This window comes from Rissa tridactyla, chromosome Z (assembly GCF_028500815.1).
Source record: "Rissa tridactyla isolate bRisTri1 chromosome Z, bRisTri1.patW.cur.20221130, whole genome shotgun sequence".
In the NCBI taxonomy this organism is placed as follows: Eukaryota; Metazoa; Chordata; class Aves; order Charadriiformes; family Laridae; genus Rissa; species Rissa tridactyla.
Window position 1 is genome coordinate 65,624,008 of NC_071497.1, and position 21,628 is coordinate 65,645,635.

Genomic DNA, 21,628 nt, shown 5'->3' on the forward strand with positions numbered 1-21,628 from the left:
GCTATGTACTTCTTTCTAGCAAGTTCCTACATAACCTGAAGGCTTATAAGGGTTCAAAATGTAGCTCGATAAATTAATGGAAGAAAAGAATTAATTGGGAGTTATTATAAGCCCTGATGCCAACTCTGGCTCAGTGCTTTGCTGATCCACAGCTTGATGAATCTTGCAAGTGCATTCTAGAGAGGTGTTTTTCACATGTTCACTCTTTCATTGGCATCGTCGTCTTGCCAGTGTGAAAGAGGATCCCAGACCCTATGAATCTTAGATCTGATGTGTGTGGCCGTTCTTATGATGTGGTTGTCCATTACTAGTGAGTTGCAACACAATTTCAAAGCCCTTAGTTTGTCTCGTATAGAAAAGAATTGACTGTTTCAGTTGGAAGGGACCTACAATGGTTATCTAGTCCAGCTGCCTCATCAATTGAGGGCTGACCAAATGTTAAAGCATGTCATTAAGGGCAGCATTGTCCAAATGCCTCTTAAATACTGACAGGCTTGGGGCATCGACCACCTCTCTAGGAAGCCTGTTCCAGGGTTTGACCACTGTCTAGGTAAAGAAATGCTTCCTAATGTCCAGTCTAAACCTCCCCTGGCACAGCTTTGAACTAGATGCCATGCAGAAGAGATCAACGCTTCCCATTCTGCAACCCCTCCTCAGGAAGCTGTAGAGAGCAATGAGGCCGCCCCTCAGCCCTTTTCTCCAAACTAGACAAGCCCAGAGTCCTCCGCTGCTCCTCACAGGACATGCCTTCCAGCCCTTTCACCAGCTTTGTTGCCCGCCTCTGGATGCATTCAAGGACATTCAAGGACAAATGGTGGGGCCCAGGACCTCACACAATATTCAAGGTGATGATATTTATGAATTTATTAGAACTTATTTATGAAGACAGAAAGATATGGTCTCTCTTTGAAATAGGGGTAAGAGGAGACAGGATGCTCAACTGTCATCTCCAAACCTTTTGTATATTGTATAGAGTGCAAAACCTCTGACCAGAAAAGGCTGTAGATGATCTGTGTTTAGACAGTAGATAGACTGTGACTTTAGAGAAGGATGAATTGGGCAGAAATGTGACTTAAATGTGACTTGGCTTCCAGGCTATTGTTTGCTCTGAGCAGAGCAACAGAGAAGAGAGGGTGAAAGCAGGACCCAGGATGGTTTTCCCTGTTGCAGGCTTATACAATATGACTGTGGTCTAGGAACTACACTGACAGTTCTTAAAAAACTATTTCATGTTCTTAAGACAATTTCAGTTGGCATTTTGCAACCAACAATGTGACCTGCTCTGCTTATAACTTGATTGCTTAATATTTCCCACCAGAAAGAAAACTCTTCCTCTTAAATCTCATTTGCCCTTGTTCAACAACAGTTGATTGAGAAAAAGAATATCAGGACTGAAAGAACTGTTTTGTTTATGGTTTGGTTTTTTTTCTCTGCCCAGTCAAATCCTATCCAGGTCCAGCTGAGCTATCCAAAGTATTAAATTGCCAGAATTTTTTCTGAGAAGAAATGTGCTAAAATAACTGCACGTATGAACTCATGTGGGCTCACACTGCTGCTGCCAGAGTGACAGCTGCTGCTTCACTAAGAACATCTGAGACTGCCAGAGGGGGTCAGAGGGAAGACTGGGGCAAGAGTCCAGCCCTGCGCAGATCGATTGCTACCATTGAACTTGTGGGGCTCCCAAAACAGGTAAAGTGTAGGCTGCTTGTTTTGTTTTGTTTTGTTCTCCTCTTCTCCTTTAAGATTGTAACTTTAATTTCTTCCTGACAGCCTTGTGCTTCTCCCTTCCCTCTCCCAGTGACTTGGTGGGGGTCTTGCAAAGTGCTTTGGATTCTTCTGGTGTTAATGTCACTCTGCATGGGTCTTCTGACTCACAGCACCTCTGGGAATTGCACTAGACAGGAAACATGCTGGTTTAATCTTCCCTGCTCTGTTTTGTACCTGGTTCTATTTATAGGAAACGAAGATGCAACAAATAGTTTGAATATTTCTGCTTTTCCTAACTGGGGGCAACGAAAGAAAAAGCCTGGTGCTCCCAGGTTAGGATAGGAAGGGAGATAATGTAGGGTTCATTCTTCAGTGCTCATTCTCACTCCTTGCAAGCCAGTGCTTGGCCCTAGCGATCCATCCATGCCAGTAGGCTACCGAGTTCCTGGGCTTGTCAGTGATGTCTTTAAATGGTAACTGTATGCTTCAGTGCTTAATCTGCTGTGTGGGCTGACAACTATCATCTCCTTCCAACCACCACAGGAGGTTTAGAGTGGCAGATATAATGCATACTGTTTTTCTCAGTATAAATCTAGGAAGCTACATACATACCACCTTCCCCTCCCTCCCCTTTCCCTGTTCCCCACCCCCGGCCCCGAAAGTCCTCCCCTGCAAATCCTGTGCAAAATAATACACTGTTTCTGAAATCTAGTATTCAGAATTTGGAAATACCAGGTTTTATAGTTTTATTGCTAGTTTCTAACACAGTTGCTATTTATTCTCAAAGGACTCCAAACTTTCTCACTGCTGGGACTGAGTGCATCAATTTTGTGTGCAACTGTAGAGCTATCATTTTTAAACTTTCTAGTGCTTAGATTCTCAATGCAAACAAGTTTTTCTCATACAATCAGACTTTTCTGGGAGCAAGAAAGTGGAAGCTTTGTAGAGCTTCCCCAGCTGGGTACATACTAGGTTAATCAACAGGGCTGCAAGCACACTGGGTCTGCTGGGTGCTGAACTTCAGCTGTCTGCTTTTTTAGCTTATCTGGCATGTGTCTGAGCATGAGGTTTATCATTCCTTTAAAGTCATGCTGTCCTAGGCTCTTGGAGACAGTTTCATCATTCCTGACCAGATGTTAGTAGTTGCCATGGGGAAAAGAGGTCCCTTATTATGAAAATTTGTTCTCTAGAACGTGGAGTTTCTCCTCCATCTCTTCAGCTGAATTTCTTATCTCTGTGGGAGAGAGAATATGTGCAAGTGAAAGCATTTTCTTCATATGTTTGTCTCCTGTGAGCCTCTCCCTTGGATCAAGCTTCCTGTGTATCTGTGAGAGTCTATAAATTCGTCTATATCTCTTTAGTTACTGAGACTCCTAATGATGTCCCCATATCTTCTGCTGTTTCTGGAATAATTCTATTACCCTTCTTCCTTCATGGACCAGTGTGGGTGGACTGATTTCCCTTGGCTTCAGCCTCTCAGTCTAAATGTGACTCTGCTTTCCAGAAGACCAGTGAGGCTTAACAATGTTCATCATTGCTGGTCTGGGATGTAGGTAATACAACTTTGATGGCATAAAGTTGATTCTACATATGCAGGATGCTTGGTCATACAGTAGTAGTTCATATAACCTCACTGCCTCAGAGGTAGTTTATAAGCTGTAACTTGCTGCAGTAAATAGTGATGGAGTTAAGTATCTTGTGGCTTCAATCCTGGAGTAACTCTTGGAATACTGGATTCCATTTCAGAGCCAGTGATCATGGGAAAAGTTGCTTAATATTGTGTCTCCCTTGGCACATGTTAAACTGAGAGGAATTCTACACTCCCGTATTTTTCAATAAGTGCTGTATAGCGTGTGGGGTTTTCCTTTCTTTGTATGTAAAATGAGTTCCAGATCTCAGTCAAACCCTCCAGGCTTTATTAAAAATGCAAAGAATACTACTAATAATATTTTTTTTCCTCTTTTGTTTTTCTTCTTTTCTTTTTTTTTCAGTTTTGGGGGGGGAGGGGGGTTCTTGTTTGTTTTCTTTTAGGGGGGGGGGCATGTCTTCCACTAAGCATCCTATGTAGCTCAACTTTCAAATTTGCTATACTGGCCTGAATTAATTTTCAGTCTGACTTACTACAACAGTTCTATTAACAAAATCAATAATAAGTTCTTATTCTAGCTACTGAAATAAGATTATTTACTAAATACCAAATTCGTTTAGAAGTTCTTTGGGGTCTTGAAGGATCTCCATCCTGACCACAATACAAGCACATGTATATAATACAGCATGATATTGTGCAGCCTTACATCCTAAGGTGTGCGAGTAATACAGCCAGACTGTACAGCACTGTTCTCCTTCCATGCAGAACTGATTAGCTATGAAAATTGCTTATATTGCTTTTGCATTGAAGTTGTCAGTTAATTGTGCATCTAGTAGCAAGTTTAGCACTGGCTGAGCTTGTTCATGTGCATCTGAACCATTAGTACAGATGAATCCTTGGGTTTCTAAATGAATATGTCTATATAGGATTTAATTTTTTTCCCCAAAAAAATCTTCTATGCATATACTCTGTTTCTTCAGCTAGGTTTTTGTAGCCACATAATGTAACCGTACCTAGAGGTTGTTCTTGTTTACTGTAAGCAGGAGTTTCACATTCTTTTACATATTGTTTTGCTAAATGATTATATAGTTACATGCTGGATAAGGTTCTCCTGCTTCTCACGTAGGATGTGTATTCATGGATCATATGTTCTGTTCTTTGCATATTTTCCATGTTTCTTTGTGCACTGTCCAAAAGATTTCCTTCACAAAGCTATCATACAGAGAATCATACAATTATCTTTTATGATCTGGTATTTGTTGGCATTGCTGCTGTATAAAATAAAATCAGCATCTGGAGACATGAACAACTTGTTTATTAAACTACTGTAGGTTTGTTTATACCTCAAGTCATTCAACACACAGTGCTTGTTTCCTAATATTATCAGAGAAACCTTATTCTTCATGTAAGGTTCACTAGTGGATTATACCTGCTGGTTAATCGGATGGGTAAACAGTCAGAATTTCTCTTGTAGCCTGCCTGCAGATCTCTACTTCCATTGTTCATGTCTGCTATTTTCAATGTTGTCCTAGTGTGCAGAATTTCCCTGCTGTTTTTAGAGCTGAGTGTAATAGCAATATGCCTTTCTTTCCATATATGTTTTATGTGTGCTTTGCAAGGGGTGATTTTGTAGATGCTGCTTATATAGTTAGTCCATACAGAAAAACTGTTAACAATCACCTCTGTATGAAACTGCATGGATTGCAGGTTAACTTAGGAAGCTAAGCACAAACATGTTCTGCAGGATCAAGTAAACCTGCAGATGTTTCAACTCATATATATCTGGTCATCTACAATGCACCTGGAACTGCAGGAATAAAGGAATGTGAAACCTAGGGGATGAGCAGCATAATCCACCTTGGGGTTGAAAATATTTTGCGAAAATTGAAATATATTGGAATGTAGCTTAATCTTGCGGTCTTCTTTTGGACAGACAAATCGCCACTGACAGGAGCAGCGCTTTTTTCACAAGTCCCCTACTTAGCTAAGGAGAGGTGAGGAAGGAAGTACCCTCCATTAGCACTTTCCCATAGAGCCAGCTGCATCTGCCAAGCTGCCTCACTTATACCTGGGCTGTGCCTGCCTTTTCCAATCAGTCTATGCTCAGACGCTTTCCTGTATGAAAATGGGATTCCCCTTCAGCCTGACAGAAAGACTAACCTCTAGGCAGGTAAACGTTGAAGTTCCTGCTTGATATGTTTTCCTTTTAAGCTGTATGCTATAGTGTTTAAGAAGTTTACAGCTAACACAAGTATTTCAAATATTGACGAAGTGAAATCATTTGTGGGTGAACCATTTAAAAAAAAAAAAAAAGTAGTGGTCAGAGGAATGCATTACTTTTAAGGTTGCTGACTTTATTAGTAGATCTGAAGTTAATACCAGTGTGTCAGACCCAGCAACACAATAAATCAGGGAGTTCTGAAAGAGAGCCTAGTACAGAAAGAATGAATTATATACAGAAAACTCCTATTATGGAGATGAATAATTTAACAAGATAGAGAAAAATGAAATGCCAAGGATATGATATTTTAAGTACTGAAGGATTAACTGTATTGCTTTACCTCAGACATTCCAGTTAATCAGTGAAGGCTTTTCTTAACTACAGATTTTGTTTCAGTAAATTATTTGGTTTTAAATTTAACTACAGTAAGCTGGCAATGTGATACTCTCCAGAGCTGTGCAGCAAATAAGGGAATGGTACCAATTTATTATGGTACTGTAGCGGATTTTGTTTTCAAAACACTGAATGTGGGTGTCAGGCTATGTATATCTTCTGCATAGATGGAAACGGTAGGAGTTAATGCTCTTTGTGATCTTCAGAACGAAAACCAGAGACTGTCACTCTTTGAGGGTGCAGCTGGCAGTTGTGGTACGTTCCCTTGTTGAGAGAACTACAGCTAACACCTTCACATTTTAATTGGGAATGTCAGAAAAAGAAGGAAAAGTTGGAAGAAGGATATTTTTGGCAGGGAAGTGGGGGAAGCATTCTCCCTCCTACCTGCAGAGCCTGTTGTAGTCTCAATGGATGGTGGGGTGGAAGGGAGTACTATGAAGTCTATTTTGGTGGGAAAGGGAGCACCATCTTGAATTAGTCTGAAAAAACCACCTTAGCATGTGTGTATCCATTTACCCCTTTCATTAGCACATATTCTTCTTTGGAGCAGGCTATTCCTCAGTCATTGTGGAAAGAAGCCAGCTGATAATTGCTTTATTTTTGTTATGTTATGGCAGCAGGAAGCTGTAACTGAAATGCATAGGGTTTCCTTTTTCTGTTTGGAGATGTGGCTTGCAAAGGTAATAAACTCAAGTTCGAAGTCTGTGAAGCCATTGTGTTTCTTTCTAGTATTTGTCAAATAGAATATGGGCTGGTGACAAGGTTCCCAATGGATATAGATAATCGAAGGTTTTGTCTGCATCTCATAGGCATGACTAGAATGTTTTCAAATTTCTAGGTTAAAATGTATAATATTACCCCTTTTAAAATATAGTTTTATATTTTATTTGTATGTACTTGATCACTTGTATTTGCCCCTTTGGTTACCAAGTGTTCTTCTTTGGAGGTGGTTGCTCTTCAGTCATTGTGGAATTATAGAATCTTTGAATAAACTTATTCCTTTTATCTGTTGCTCATAAATCTGTGGGACATTAAGAATTTCTTCTAATCAACAGAAACAAGGTAACAGTATCACATAGAGCAACCGTTATAAACTGTTGATTTTCAGCACATTGTTTTTTTTCTTTTTGCATAGTAATCTTACATCAAGAGCCATTAGAAGGATGCAACGCTGAAATAGCTCATGATTACTACATGTAGTGATGGACTGGAGACCTGGGGAGGACACTGCTTAGGTATGCAAAGAGACCTGATTCATGAGATTAAAGGTTTCTGTTCCTCTAATTCAAGTAATGATGCCCAGCAGGACAAGGTGGTCCAGATGGTCATCTGCACCAACTAACTGTCTTCTGGGAAAGTATCTAAAGCTAAAAAATATCTGTAAAAGCTGTTAAATATGGGTGTCATGACAGCAAATATTGGAGAGGGTTTTATAAAATACATTTTGCGAAGGAGATTTCAGAAATGATTAAAGCATGGATTACAAGAGGAAGGAGAAAAGGGAAGGAGTGTGAAGAATAACCACGTGTAAACAGGATTTAAAGATAAAGCAACCAAACCGAAGTGATTTCCATCCTTGTAAAATTCATGCTAACTCACCTCAATGTATCTATGTTTTCATTAAATATTACAAGGGTTTCTGTATAAACAGGCTAACAGCTCTTTTCAAATGCTGTAGCTTTTTCTTATGTGTTAACATTTGTTTCTTCTTTTTTGAGTAAACAGAAATTTACCAACATTAAGAATTCAGTGGGCACATGTATGGGAAGATAGTTCTGTAAGGTTAAAATTTCTTACCTAGCCAGATCCCTATGTATTTTTCACTAGATGAAACTATAAATTTTATTTTATAAATTTTTATAAAATAAATCAGAATTGAGAATAAAATGTTTTCTGTTAGTCTGAAGCAGTTCAGAAAAGTTACTTAGCAGGAAACATTGAAGTGCTGTTAGTTTAAAATTGATCAAACCCACATTTTGAAACAATGAAATTTCCCAGGAAGGACGACTTTGGCGGCTCCATATGCTCTAGTGTGTAAATCCTGGTCTGTTCCAGGTTGTTTAAAGTGTTTTTTTTTTTTTTTTTTTTTTTTTTAATTAATTGAAGACATGCTTTCTTGTTCCTCTTCTTATCTCTCTGGTAAATGACGGTCTTTTAAATCTTAAACCCTAGGACCATGCAGATGGCTTTCCAGGAAGGGCTGCTCATTAATGCACCAAACAGCCACCTGTGATCTGAAAAAATAATCTTACTCAAATCAGATTTTATGGAAGGATGTTTCACATTAAGCAGTAGCGTTAAATTTAAATTAAGAGCAGAAAAGCAATGAAACATTTGCATAGAAAATATAAATCCAGTTTGCGTAGCTTTCTGTCAGTAATGTGAAAAAAAATCACTGCTAAGGAGGATGAAGCTCCTCTGAAATGTTTTAGCTGATACTATGAATGTTTGACTGTAGTACTAGCCATCTGACTACAATGGAAGATTTGCCTGTTGATTGACATTTATTCTGTTGCTTCAACAGTGAAGCTGTGATTTTTCTTTCTTTCGTTCCCCGTCCCCCCCCCTTGTTACATGCTTCCCTCTCTCTACACAGCAAGCAATCCTAGATAAGCAGATTAATATGTGGGATAGCTCCTCTTCATTGTTCTGTGCAGCATTTCCAGCTTTTCATAGCCAGTTGGACTTGTTAGGAGGAGCTAAGTGATTGGTTGTTTCCTGGGCTCCGTTTCATAAATTATAGCCCAGCATGCACGAGCATGATTCCTACAGTTGCAGTAATCCAGAGGCCTGTCAGTTCCTGACTTTATGCATGTTTATTCCTACTTGTTTTATAATATTGCACTGGAATTTCCTGTCTTAGATAGTTTGCTATTGCATCTTCAGGACTCTGTGAGTAATTTTGACTTTTTCAACTCTGTTAATTACATACCGTAAACAAGAATGCTTACGTTTAGGAAGTAGTTCACTAGCAGCTAACATTTGGGATTCTGTGCTGTGTGAGATCAGGTACAGTTAACTTTGTAGCTCTTCTCTTACCAGGGCTAACATAGCTTTTTGGTGTTGCATGTGATCAGTGCATTTGGGGTTCATTCATTTCTGCAATGGGCTGTGTTTGATCCCTGTATTTTTTGTTCTTCTATAATAAAATATAGTGACGCTGCATTACACTTAATTTGTGCCTAATCAAGACATGTGGCATGTCTTACATTTTCATACAATTTGTGTAATGTATACTAGCGATTGTGGTAGAATTATGGAAGAATGGTACACAATTCTCAGCTTGCAGTATAGTAAAGAACCCCCACTCCTTTCACACTCTCCTCTGCATCTTCTCTAAATAAGAACAGACAGACCAGTAAAAAGCAGAACAGTGTTAATATCTAGTATTTTAAACAACTGCAAAGCTTAACTAACACCCTCTCCCCAGCTTTTATTTTATGGTGCTGTGATGCTTTCCTTAATTTGTAGAGTTGTTTTTGTAGCAAGTGAAATGCCAGCATGTTAGAGTTCACACGTTTAAAAACAAATTCTACTCACAGTGAATTAGAAACCACGGGGAAATGCTGTTCAGGATCTGCAGTTTAATCAGATGGAGTTATCACAGTGACTCCCTTGTTGGTTTCCTGAGACTGCCGGGTGTTACCTCGGTGCAACTGAGGTTTAAAACAATAGAGCAACAGATTGAAATCAGGAATTAGAAAGCTTCTAAGTTGGTGCTCTACACCTCTCTAGTAAATGCTACAAGGTCATATTCATTGCTATAAATGCATTAGTTCATGCAAAGAACTTTCCACATTACTTGTTTTTCCACTGGAAACATCATTTCATTGTGTGGTGTAATAAAGCTAGCGTTTGTGGGTAAATAGCTTGGCTTATACCAAGAAGTACATACTTTCTGCTAGTAGGATATAAACCTGTGCAGTTTCTTAATAGCTTTTCTTCTTGAAGCCATAGCTTTTCAGATGGATTTGAGTGAGTAAATAATTTTAAAATAATAAATGTTCTTCAGACATCTGACTTGCTCTTTCTGATTAATATTATAGCTTCTGGGGTTATAAAATGCCTGTGTAAAGTTTCTGTAAAAATCTTTTTTTGCTAGCAAAGAAATTATTTTTTGAACCTGTAATAAAAAATCGGAACGTAATTTTAGCAATATGTTTGTCCTTTATTGCCAAATTTTTGTTTTATGCAATGGTCAGCTACAATATCAACTTCTAAAATAAAAAAAAATAGCTATGGAATTTGTGGTTAACATTGCAGTAAAACAGTTTCTTTTGTATTAGTGGCCTTATCGAATTTCTTTTTGTGAGGAGTGTGCGTGTCTATTACTTCAAATAGTGAGCTACGCAAACCGTGTCCATGGTGAAAGCAATATTGCTGCTGGCATGTCTTATGTTGTAACGCATAGAATCATGCAAGATTAAAGTGACCATCACAAACTGAAAGTCAATACTACGGTGATGCTGTCTAAAGTATTTTTGTTAGATGTGTGTCAGCAAAGTAAACTGTTTAATTCCTCTAAATGACTTTATGAAGTTAAACAAAAAAGTGTTTTGGTCACACAGGAAATATTTGAGATAACTTTCGCCAGCTTTACCTTAGTGGTCATGCAGAGTAAATAGGTACACTATTATACGTGTAACGTAAAACCTAAACGACCGTGAAATTATTTTGACTGAGATGGTATGCATTAAGCGAGGCAGCGAATTATGGTACAAACTATTAGTTTCTATGATATTTCGGAAATAACAAATTCAAGGTAGTTCTCTTAGATGTGAAAAGCTGGTTTCAGCACAGTTTCTCTGACGTATGTGAAGCACAAGGAAATAACTTGGTGAGACATTAAGCTTGGAGAATATGGTATTGTTGTCTGAACAGCCATGTGACTTGTCACGTCTCATTTGAATGAAAGTTATCTTTGCTATGATGGTTTTTTTTTAATCTAGTCGGGTTATTTAGCTCTGAATGTTGCTGCTTTATTTTTCCTGTGTGCAACAAAAGAAAGAGACTATGGAAAAGTCTTCTGAGTTTCTTACACCACTGTGTTTGCTGTGATCTTAACGAGAGTAATGTGGAAAATTGGTCCTGTGCTATAGCTGAGTACAAGCACTGTTTCAATACTGTTAACACCATTTTCCAGGAACTGAAACTGTATTGATACAGAATTCTATAGGTGATATTTGGAATCTAGCATACCACAAGCAGTGCCTACAGGCTGGATCAAAGTCCTATTGTGATGGATGCTGTTCAAACAAGTAGTAAAAGGCAGTCCCTGCCCTTATGAGATTATAAACTAAACAGGATGGTAGGCACAGGATGGAAACACGCACAATTTAAACATAACCTCGGGCAAGTCAGAGCAGGTCAGCAGCCAACGAAGGAATGAAATCCCGGAATATATTTGCAATTATGATGTTTTATTAGAAATATCTGTAGCAACTCTGTAGCAAAATGCTAGGTCAGTAAAGGTCCACATTAGGACACCTGTGTGATCCCAGATGCAGTATAGTTACGTTGTGCCAAGGCTAATTAGGGCAGAATTAGCTTGCACTGAACATTTTACCGCTTCTTGTATAGATGGTCCCTAATTCATAGTTCAGCCTCTCCTTGACTATTCTGATGCTACTTGAAAAAAACTTTTTGTCTCCTATTATGTTAAATAACTATTCCAATATTTTAAATCCACTTTAGGAAGTCTAGATAGCTGGTTTTTTTCAGAACTATTTGAAAAGGTTTTCCCAATTGTTTAGTAGAGAGTGTCAGACTTGCATCCTTGCTTAAAACATGCCAGAGGCTTTTCTGTATAGCTGGAAGGGAGCTTAACTTTGCAGGAAAGATATCCCAAGTTACAGCTTTTATATAGCGCCTACTTTGAGTTCTACTGGCTGAGTTGTATGTATTGCTGTTTGGCTGATGCAGATAATATTCATGTGTGTTTGGCTGCTTAAATGTAAGATTGATATGAAGAAATGTTCTACATAATTTGGAAAAGCTTATAAAAAAGAGCTAAACTTCCCTTTAAACTTGAAGGTCTGATGCCTTGCTAGTGAATTTGCAGTGTGAGTTCAGGTATCCACATCAGCGACATCATTTATATGAAAACTCCAACGTGTTTGGGGAAATATTTTTGTAAACATTTTGCTTGCAAATATTGAAACTACGTCTGCTCAGTACAGCACAGGAGAACTGGCTATAGGTGTGTCCTGCTTTGTACCTGTGTTATAGTCTGCTGATGGGCAGTTAATTGTAAGCCATTTGCAGCCAGCAGAAGCATTTCTTCCATTTGTGTCTCTGCTTGCCAGATGTCAGCTGTGTGAAGAAATCCCCATCACAAAACACAAAAAAAATGGGGTGACACCCACTAAAAAAAATGTGCCCACGTTAGCCACTGGACACATCTTAAGCCTGTACAAGTGGTGGGTTCTTCACGCAGACAAGAGACAGGAGTGGTCCTCAAATATCCCAGAAAGGCACAAGCATTGATTGGTAGGGCAGTTATCCCATGCCCTTGCTTCTGCTAATAATTCATGGCAGCCTTGGGAATTAAGTACAGGTCAAAATTATTAAAGGATCTGACAGGGCCTTCTGTTGCTGTTGCCATTGTAATATTATTTGAATGATAACATTAAGTGACTTTGAGTGTGACACTGCTTATCTTGGAAATAAATATTTCTATATTCTACAGTTTTATAGATCCGAAATGCTTTGGCTTCACAGAAGAATGTATTGATGCAACTTCATTGTTATGGTTTTATGTTATAATCTTTCATACAAGAAAAAATAATTGTGCTAAGCCTAAGGTATACTGAACTTTTTCTTCTCTCATTTACAGTGGTCTTTTTAAATTTCTGAATTAACTATGCACTACATAAAGATTATTCTGGAGCTTGAAAAATAAAAAACTAGGTTAAGATCAACAAAAAAATAAATATTTTCTTTTCTTTTTAAATGGGGGGAAATTTGCTTTCTTCCTGGCTAATCATTAAGAGTTAAAACAGTCTTGAGGAAAAAGCAAAAAAAGTGTAACCACGTCAGTACAATAATGTATTATAACCTCTTAAAACAGCATAAACATATATCTGTGATATTTGTGTGCTCTGGTAGATCACTCAGAAGATTGAAAGGTGTTGAATGTGTGGGTCAGTGAGAGAGAGGAAAGAAAGAAATCTAAATAAAAAAAACAGTGAGTTACAATCATATTTGGAGAAAGGAAGAAACCAAAGTGGGTATGTTGCAGCTAAAATTAGCTGTTCAAATGAGTACCTGCAAAGTGTCTTGAAAATGTTGGTTTATACTTTTAAACAAAGTGTATAACACAATTTGGCCCAGAGGGGAAAAGAAAAAACCTCTAAGTCATATTATTAATGAAGCAGATTTTGGCTTGCTTGTGTAATTCTGTCTTTGCAGTCACTTTCCGTAAACAGTTGTGCAGTGAACGTACTGATACTAAAATGTACTTCAAAGGTGCATGTGTGAACGTTCATAGCAGGTTAGCATTTACATTTGTATGTATGTGGAAGAGGCCATAAGCAAAACAGTATTGGTTGTTTGCATGTTATTTGCTTTCTCAGGATGGAGGACAGGATTGCTTTGGTTTTGTTGTGCCAGGATTTGAGTTCTGTACTCTCTTCCTGTGTTCCAGCCTGCTTTCCTTGAATGAAGGTATTGTTACCCAAAGTAGAATACAGATGTATTTAAATTTTCAGGCAGTAACACAAATATTCTCCCCAAGTAGCATAGCTCCTGGCTCGTGTACAGAGAACATGCTGTTCCTTCAAGGACTCGCTGGAACTTGCTGTTCTCTGTATGAGAAATGGCGGTGTCCTTCGCATTAAACAATTTGTCGGCAAGTTTTACCTGTCACAGTGATTTTGAGAGCTAGCAAAGCTCAGCCTTGCTATAGCCTGGAATCTGAATTACAGCCTGTGGATAGTCTGTTAGCTTTCTTGAGACATCCTGTCTTAAGTATGATCTCATCTCCCCATTTCTGCCAAACCAATGCAGACCAAAACTTTTTTGAATATTCATGGTTGGAGGGTCTCAAGTAAGGACTGCAAGTATATAATTTGTAGGTTGCTAGACCAAAAAAAATGAAATTATTCCAGTTCAGTAAGGCGTTTGACAAGATGATAAAGGGAGAGAAACAGTTTTTTGTGTATTATCTGTATGGAATTAGTTATGTATAGTTTTTTTTTAAGTTATGTATGACAAATTGTTTTGTGTGCTTGTTGTGTGTTTGGAAGTTATCAGAGGGCAAGTTAGGAGCTGAAGTGGAAGAAGGTGGAAGTTAGCTTTATGGCTTGTGACAGAAAAGGATATAGATGGACTAAAGGGACTCTGTTTGCTGTGTAAACTGAGCTGGCAAAGGTTGAAAGTTGTTTTATACTCAGTTTCACTGGAAAAGCAGAACTTTGAGAACATAAGGGATGTGCATATCCTGAAACACGATTAATTGAATCTATGTTTGTCTGTGGTTGTAGTTACCCCAAGCACCTTTCCTATATCTTTAGCTTTCTGGTTACTGTTGAAAAAAAAATTGCAGTTGACTGCAGTACATAAATATCTCACATGGTAGGGGAAAAGAATACAGCCGATCTTGTTATGCTGAATTTCAATACACGACTCAACCAGTTTTCAGCGATAGCGGTATTTTCCTTAGGGTCCAAATGCAATAAAAATAAAAAATTTTTCTCGCTCTATCTTAGAATTTTGAAAATGTAGGCCATTACTTAACTTTAAGATCTTTAATGTAGTAATTTTTACAGCATTAAAAAAAGTGGTTTTCATATGTGATACCCCCAAAACAGAGTGTGGATGTACGTGTATAAATATTTACATGCACAACTAAAAGTTGAATTTTGGTGATGCTGATTTTGCTTGCTATTTTTAAATTTTACATGTAAGGTTTCATTCAATCTGTATAAAAACATTTTTATTTTTTTTTAATCAACATTTAATAGTTAAGAAGTTGAAATGTAGTCTGTCTATTCTTTATCCTATTATCTAAGGATCTCATCCTCCCTAAGCTTTTTGAGATCTGGGCATCAATGTGAAGGGTTGTAGTTTCATTAATTTACAGCCAAGGAGTCTGCATTGATTTCTATCCTTCTGCCTCTTCTTCCCTGTCTCATGAGTAAAGTGATATAGAAGAGAAGATGTGTTTGTATAAGAATGTGTTTTCTGCTTTCTTTACTCTCAGTAATACATACATATATTGGCATAAAATTACTGTGGTGAGTAGATATTTATGTGTACAAGCCATCATTTACACAGAGAAAAACTATAAAATGCAAATTATACTTGAAACCACACTTTATTAAATCAAGAGCTGGATTTTTAATATTTACACTTTTCAGAATTTGAATACTGTATGTAGTTTCTAGACTCAGCTCATACTGAGGTTTGAACATCTGTGGCTCATCCCTTTAAACAGATGGTGAGATCTGTGATGTCCCAGGCATTTGTAGTGCAATGTGGTGTCTGGCATTAATGTGTTTGTACATCCACCTATCTATGACCACTAAAAAGCCTTTTGGTAAGTGAAATTTCTAGCAGTGTGCTACCCTTGGACTTCAGGGATATAAAATCTGCTATTTGCCTCTGTTATACCCATATGGATGCTTCCCATCAAGACATTTAATTATGAAGAGGGGGGAAACTGTCAATCACTAACCTTTTTTGTAATAGATTCCCATATAGTGCATATAGCACAGCATGTGTGTGTACAGCAAAATAAACAATTAGCTGAGACCTGAAAAGACCAGTTATCGATATGCTGTGCTTCTAATTAAATTAAAAGGTATAGGAACACCTACCTAGTGCCCCGCTAATCTACATTGTGTGTTTTTTTATTTGAACATAAATATCTCTGTTTGAAAAACATCTGTTACTCTGAATAATCTGTTCAAGTTTATTTTGGATGAAGCCAGATACTCCTGATGACAAAACAAAGTTTGAGAACATAAACCCCAGTCATTACAGCCATTTCCTGCAGCCTTCTCACAGAAATAACAGTGAGGCCCTTTATGCAAACATTCAGATTGAATTGCCTTGTCATGTGCCTAGCTGTGGGAATACTGATGTATAGGATAGCCCATGGGAAGAGACAGTCACAATGCTGGCATTCCCCAAAAAGTGCAATATGGACTGAACTAATGGCAGTCTTCTAGTAATTTTTCTGTGCAAGAGAAATAATGAAAGATAACATTTAGAATCCACAAAAAACGTAGCATTAGAAAAGAGCTACATCAATGTAATAGGTCGAGGTTTGGAGTGTAACGGGAAAATACGGCAATAGTAGAAGGGTAAAAAAGTCAGTTTTCTGTAGGACGTTCTGTTGGCCTACTTGGTGGGGTGGGAAAAGAATATGGAAAAAGGTATGAAATAACCCTTTCACAAGCCATTAGTTGAAAAGCCAGGAAAAGGAGACTTTTGCAATTCATTGGAGTGAGAGATTTGAAGGAAATGCTTTATGGCTTGAAGACTTGATTTTTCTGAAATGGTGTTTAAATGAAAGCAGAATTGCTTACTTTTGGATATTATTTCCTCTAGCTTCAGCTACTGACTTGTAATTCTATCTCTTAGTAAGTCTTATTGCAGCTTAAGAGCAAAATATCACTTTCAAAGTGTGTTACTAATGTTTCGTAAAATCTTTATAAATACTTTCCAGTCCTGGCTAAGATTCTAAGATTTTAATATAATCCCTGGTTTTAGATACTCTTGATCCGTCTAAACTATATGGAGCATTACTTGAAAAATTCCTCTCTTCATTGAGGATGCTTTTCATCCTCAGAAGGTTTTCATGGCTCATTGCAGTTTCCACTTTCAGAGATATTAAGCAATTTACCATGTGTGTTGTATTAGTGTTAAGATAGCCTGTTCTGGAAAAAATACACATATTTTCTTCTGTACTTATTCTCCCTGGAATCTGATCTTCCCTCATCACAATTTGCTGCAAGTTGACCACTAAAAGTTATAACTGTACTTTCCTGATGTAAGCAAAGTCTGTGGTGGTGGTGGTATTTTTTATTTTTTTTTTCCAAACTGGCAGATGTTTGGAAGACTGCAGTGTTGGAATCCTTAATAAAGCAGGGATTTAGTTCACTATGAACTTGAGGCTATGCAGCCACCCATGTTATGCAGCTTTGGGTCCAATGGCCCCAAACCAGTTCAGGCTTCATTTACTTATTTATCTATCTCTCCACCCCCTACCTCCCTGGTGGAAAGTATCTAAAATGATGTTGAAATTATGCTTTCTTGCAGAAAATTTCCTGTAGGTGAAATTTCCATAGTATGAAATGGGGCATATCCAGTATGCTCTGAGTCTGGCATAGTGGGAGTATTTAAAGGGTAAACAGCAAGCTTTGGACAGTGAAGGATGTAGGGAGACAAACCTAGTGAAGCCTTGTCTGTTCTTCCTACCGGGTTGTCCCCCTGTGTTAGTTGGCGCCGCCAATACCATGCCAAGAAACATGTTTGCAGTTCCCGTGGGGGATCAGTGGTCCAGGGTTCAAGCTTGCAGCCCAGCCATGTTTTGTTTGGCTTTTGGGAGCACAGATCTATCCGCTGTGTTTACTCGTTGTGCTACCACATTGTCTTTTGTCTGGGTAACTTCTCAGCCTGCTTCCTACACCAGCTGACCAACTTCCTGGTTGGCTCTTTGCTTGCTTGGGAAGGCAGGTGCTCCCCAACAAAACAGCCCTCTAGTTGCCTAATGAAGGACAGCACCCTGAAGAAGACCCTACAGGTAAGAGAAGTTCCTCTCCCCAGAGCATGTGCTTTATCCCCTGCAGGATGTGCGCTGCCTGGGGCACCTGCTGTGTCATTTGTACAGGGATTTGTATGTCTGGGCTGGGATGGCTTTGGGCACAGTCTGTAACTACTCTGAGCTGAGCCCAGGGGTGTGGGTCTAGACCAACCCCCTTTCCTGCTTCAGTTGCATTGCTCACAAGGGCACTGGGAGTTTTATGTAGAAAGATTAAGAAACCTTTGAATTAAAAGCACTGAATTGGGCCTTTGCCATGGGAAGCTGTATGAGGGATCTTCGAGGTGTTTACATTTACCATATATCAAGATAGCACAAAGAAACAATAAAAAACATTTTAAAGTATACAAGTTAGGCTAATGGAATTTGGTGGAATTACCTGCTTGAAATTAGGCACTAATGCAGTCCCTCGCTGTCTTTCATTAGTTATGCATTTCAGAGACCTACAGTGAAAAGTTTGAAAAATGCAACTTTTCCCCACTCCTTTAGCTTGCACTACTTTTATATGAAAGCCTGTAGTTTTTGCTGTTCATCACAGGGATAATCCATGGGAAGTTTAGTGTGACGGGATTTTCTTAATCACTTTGTATTTGCTTAGTTTTTTATTGATTTGTTTTACACGATCATTTGTCTGACTACCCAGTACTACACATATACTTTAGTTTGGATAAAGTTGCCCTCTCCTGTGGGAAAAAAGTTATCATGCTGCTTCAGGAAATCGGTTGATATGAGCATAAAATCAAGATTCCCAAATCTGGATCAATGATTCCTTAGGAAATCTGAAATAACACTGTGATATTGCTTAAGAGAGGTAATCCATGTACAGACAGGCTATGAAAACATAAATACACCCCCATCCCCTCCATATATCACCAGGTGAAATAAATCAGACCCTGAAGCCACTATTGAACATTGAAATTTACAGGTGGCTCTTGGAGCGTAAAGTCTTGCTGACACACACACACACTAAATATTTTAAAGTGTGCTATACTCTGTGATGATCAGATATTCAGTAATGACTGAATTAAAGGACAGCTGAATTGAGAGGCAAGTCACGTAATTACGATAGAATGACAATTTATAGTAATTTATTGGTTTTATTATTATTCCTCTTTTTTCCCTAGTTGCTGCTTAAACTCATTTTCTCATCATTCAGATTTGTAAGTGATCAGCTGTCAAACAGTAATTTTGGAATTCAATTATGCTTATTAATAAAACTCAGTGAAATAGCTTATATAAGCCCATATAAATCATCAAAATGCAAATAGCCTATTTTAAAAGCAGCATAGTGCTAAAAGCATTTATAATATTAATCCATTCACAAAATTACATTTTAACTTGATAATTCTAAAAGCCCTAGATTTAAACAAAGGCAGTTCCATGTCAAGACTTTACATGGCACTACATTTGAAAAAAGTAGAAATACAAACCAGTGTTGGATTGTGACATGTGTTGTGCAGCTGGTCACCAGTGATTTTCATTTGGATCTTTGAAATCAAAATGCAGGTCACAGAAAATGTGTAACTGTAGCAAATTTGAGGACTAGTGCTGCCAGTTACTCCTGCGCAGATGATTCAGGAAGGAATGAAACGGATGTGAGCAGCGGTTTCAGATGCGTTTGCTGCCTCAGTGCAGTCCCTGTTATGGACACTGGGATTCTGGGTTCATTTGCAGGTTTTCTAGGGGATTGTTGTTCAGCCTGGAGAAGAGAAGGCTCTGGGTAGACCTTATTGTGGTGTTTCAATATATAAAGGTGGCTTAAAAGAAAGTCGGAGGCTTTTTACCAGGGTCTGTAGTGACAGGGCAAGGGGCAATGGTTTTAAACAGAAAGAGGGTAAATTTAGACTGGATATCAGGAAGAAATTCTTTACTGTGAGGGTGGTGAGGCAGTGGAACAAGTTGCCCAGAGAAGTCGTGGAGGCCCCACCCCTGGAGGTGTTCAAGGCCAGGTTGGATGGGGCTTTGAGCAACTTGGTCTGGTGGGAGGTGTCCCTGTCCACGGCAAAGGGTTTGGACTAGTTGACCTTTGAAGCTCCTTTCCAACCATTCTGAGATTCTATGATTCTAATCTGGTGGTTATAACCGTCTCTGTGTCTCCACATATCTCTTTTCTTCCTATACACCATGCCGGTCCTCACATTTGGCAGCCTTTCCTATATTTTTCTGTGCCAATCTCTTGTAGCTTTTCCCCTCTCCTATCTAACTAGCCATGATGACTTCCGTTCCTACTTACTTTGCTCTGTTTTTCCCAACCTGTTGACCGCTCTCTCTCAGTCTTGCCCTTTTGTGTCCAGATACTTTCCCTCCCTGATGTATTGCCATGTCTGCTTATGCTTAGCCTCACGTAAAATCAAAATCAGTCTTGTAATAGTGAGAAGAGTTAAGGAAACCTGTACTTGCTCTGCACTTGGGATGTCGGTCCACTATGACTCTCCAGCTGTAGACATATTTGCAGGGACAGCTGAAAACACATCCCTGATGTGCTTTGTTTATCTAAATTTTCCTTTCATTGTCTTCTCCAGATTCACTGAATTCTGTGGCTTACCTGCGTCCCAAAACTCAGTTTGAAGTAAACACCTGCTAAGGGAAATTTTACTCCAAACAATGAAGTTTGGCAAAATTTATCAGCAACTGAAAACAGGATCACATGAGAAGAAGAGTAAAGGAATTTGATCTAGGACGTGTAGCTGGAGGGTTCTTATCAGTTCGTATCCCATGAGCCTTGTGCGGTTGTATCCATAAAATGACAAGAAGCAGTGGTCTCTTCAGAGAGCAGCAGGAAGGGGGAGCTCCTGGTGCTGCTCAAAGACACGATGGGGCTATGGTAGATGGTGGCCAGCTTCACAGCAATGAACCATGGCAGCTGTGTCAGTATTTGCTGCCTTGCTTCCTCCTTGCAGCTGGGAGCTGGTTTACACAGTCACCCCTAAACCAGAACAGGTGTGTGTTTGTTGTCGTCTGACAAAGCTTATCTGCGTACCAGCATTAGGCCAGCTTGAGATGCAGCTGACCATCTGGACCCTGAATTTCTGAAGGATTCTTTCCAAATCAGGCTTAGCATTCCCCTCTGCTTCGTATTCATCTGGTTCTAATTCCTTTTCTTGGGAAATATGTTGCTAATATGTACAGGGCAGATTCTGTACAGCAGGAAATTTTTCACAATTAATAGAAAGACGCATTAGAGAGTAAATTATTATTATTTTTAATCCAAATGTTGTTTTTAAGATTTGCTAGACAAGCCCAAATAAAAACATGGTTCTCTCAACGCAAAAGTGCTTTGAAAAGCATTTTTAAAAGCTTTGCACAAGCTTTTCAGAGGAAATCGAAGTTTTAAATGCAGGTTTATGGCTTTAATTTCTCACAGCAAATGTTTTAAGACAATTTTACAAATTTTATGTAAGTGATTATGTTATATAAATTATGTAAATGTTATGTTAAGTGCCATTAGTTTGATACTTAAGTTTGTTTTGTTAAAAATCTGCTAAGAAAAATCTAAGATAATACTTTCTGTTTCCTGCTTCTATACCAAGTGGATGGTGAAAGGAAACTTTATGGATTGGTTAAATGAAGACAAAGATAGTTCCCTAGATCGAGCCTCTCCTTTCCAAAGAAAAGTCAGGAATTAATTTTCCTGTTGAAGTGTACACCAGAGCTGCTGAAAGATATGTTTAAAAGTGCATAGAGCTCTTTCAGCTGCTTAAGAGAATACCTATTTTGTTGAACTGACCAATGTTTATGACACTATCAAGTTGTACGTGCAACTTAAAATTGGAAAGTTTTTTTATCATATTCTGTACCTAGCAATCTTCTGACTCCTTTTAGTTACAATGGAGATAATCACAGAGTAGTTAAGGCTAGGCAGCACCACTGGACATCATTTAGCCCAACCCGTGGCTCAAAGCAGGGTCGCCTAGAGCATGTTGCCCTGGGCCATGTCGAGTCAGGTAGCTCC

General features: G+C 38.6%; 1 protein-coding gene across 2 annotated transcripts in view; it reads left to right on the plus strand.

Annotated features, from left to right (window-relative positions):
* The first annotated feature begins 1,508 nt into the window (after nucleotides 1-1,508).
* Nucleotides 1,509-21,628, plus strand: part of PDE4D (phosphodiesterase 4D) — a 624,128-nt gene continuing 604,008 nt past the window's right edge. The window contains exon 1 of one of the 2 annotated variants that reach the window (XM_054185815.1): nucleotides 1,509-1,689. The gene's annotated coding sequence lies outside the window, so the exon portion shown is untranslated. Of the gene's footprint in view, nucleotides 1,690-8,681; nucleotides 8,802-21,628 lie in introns of those variants that run through there. The other variant, XM_054185814.1, reaches the window with a different exon arrangement.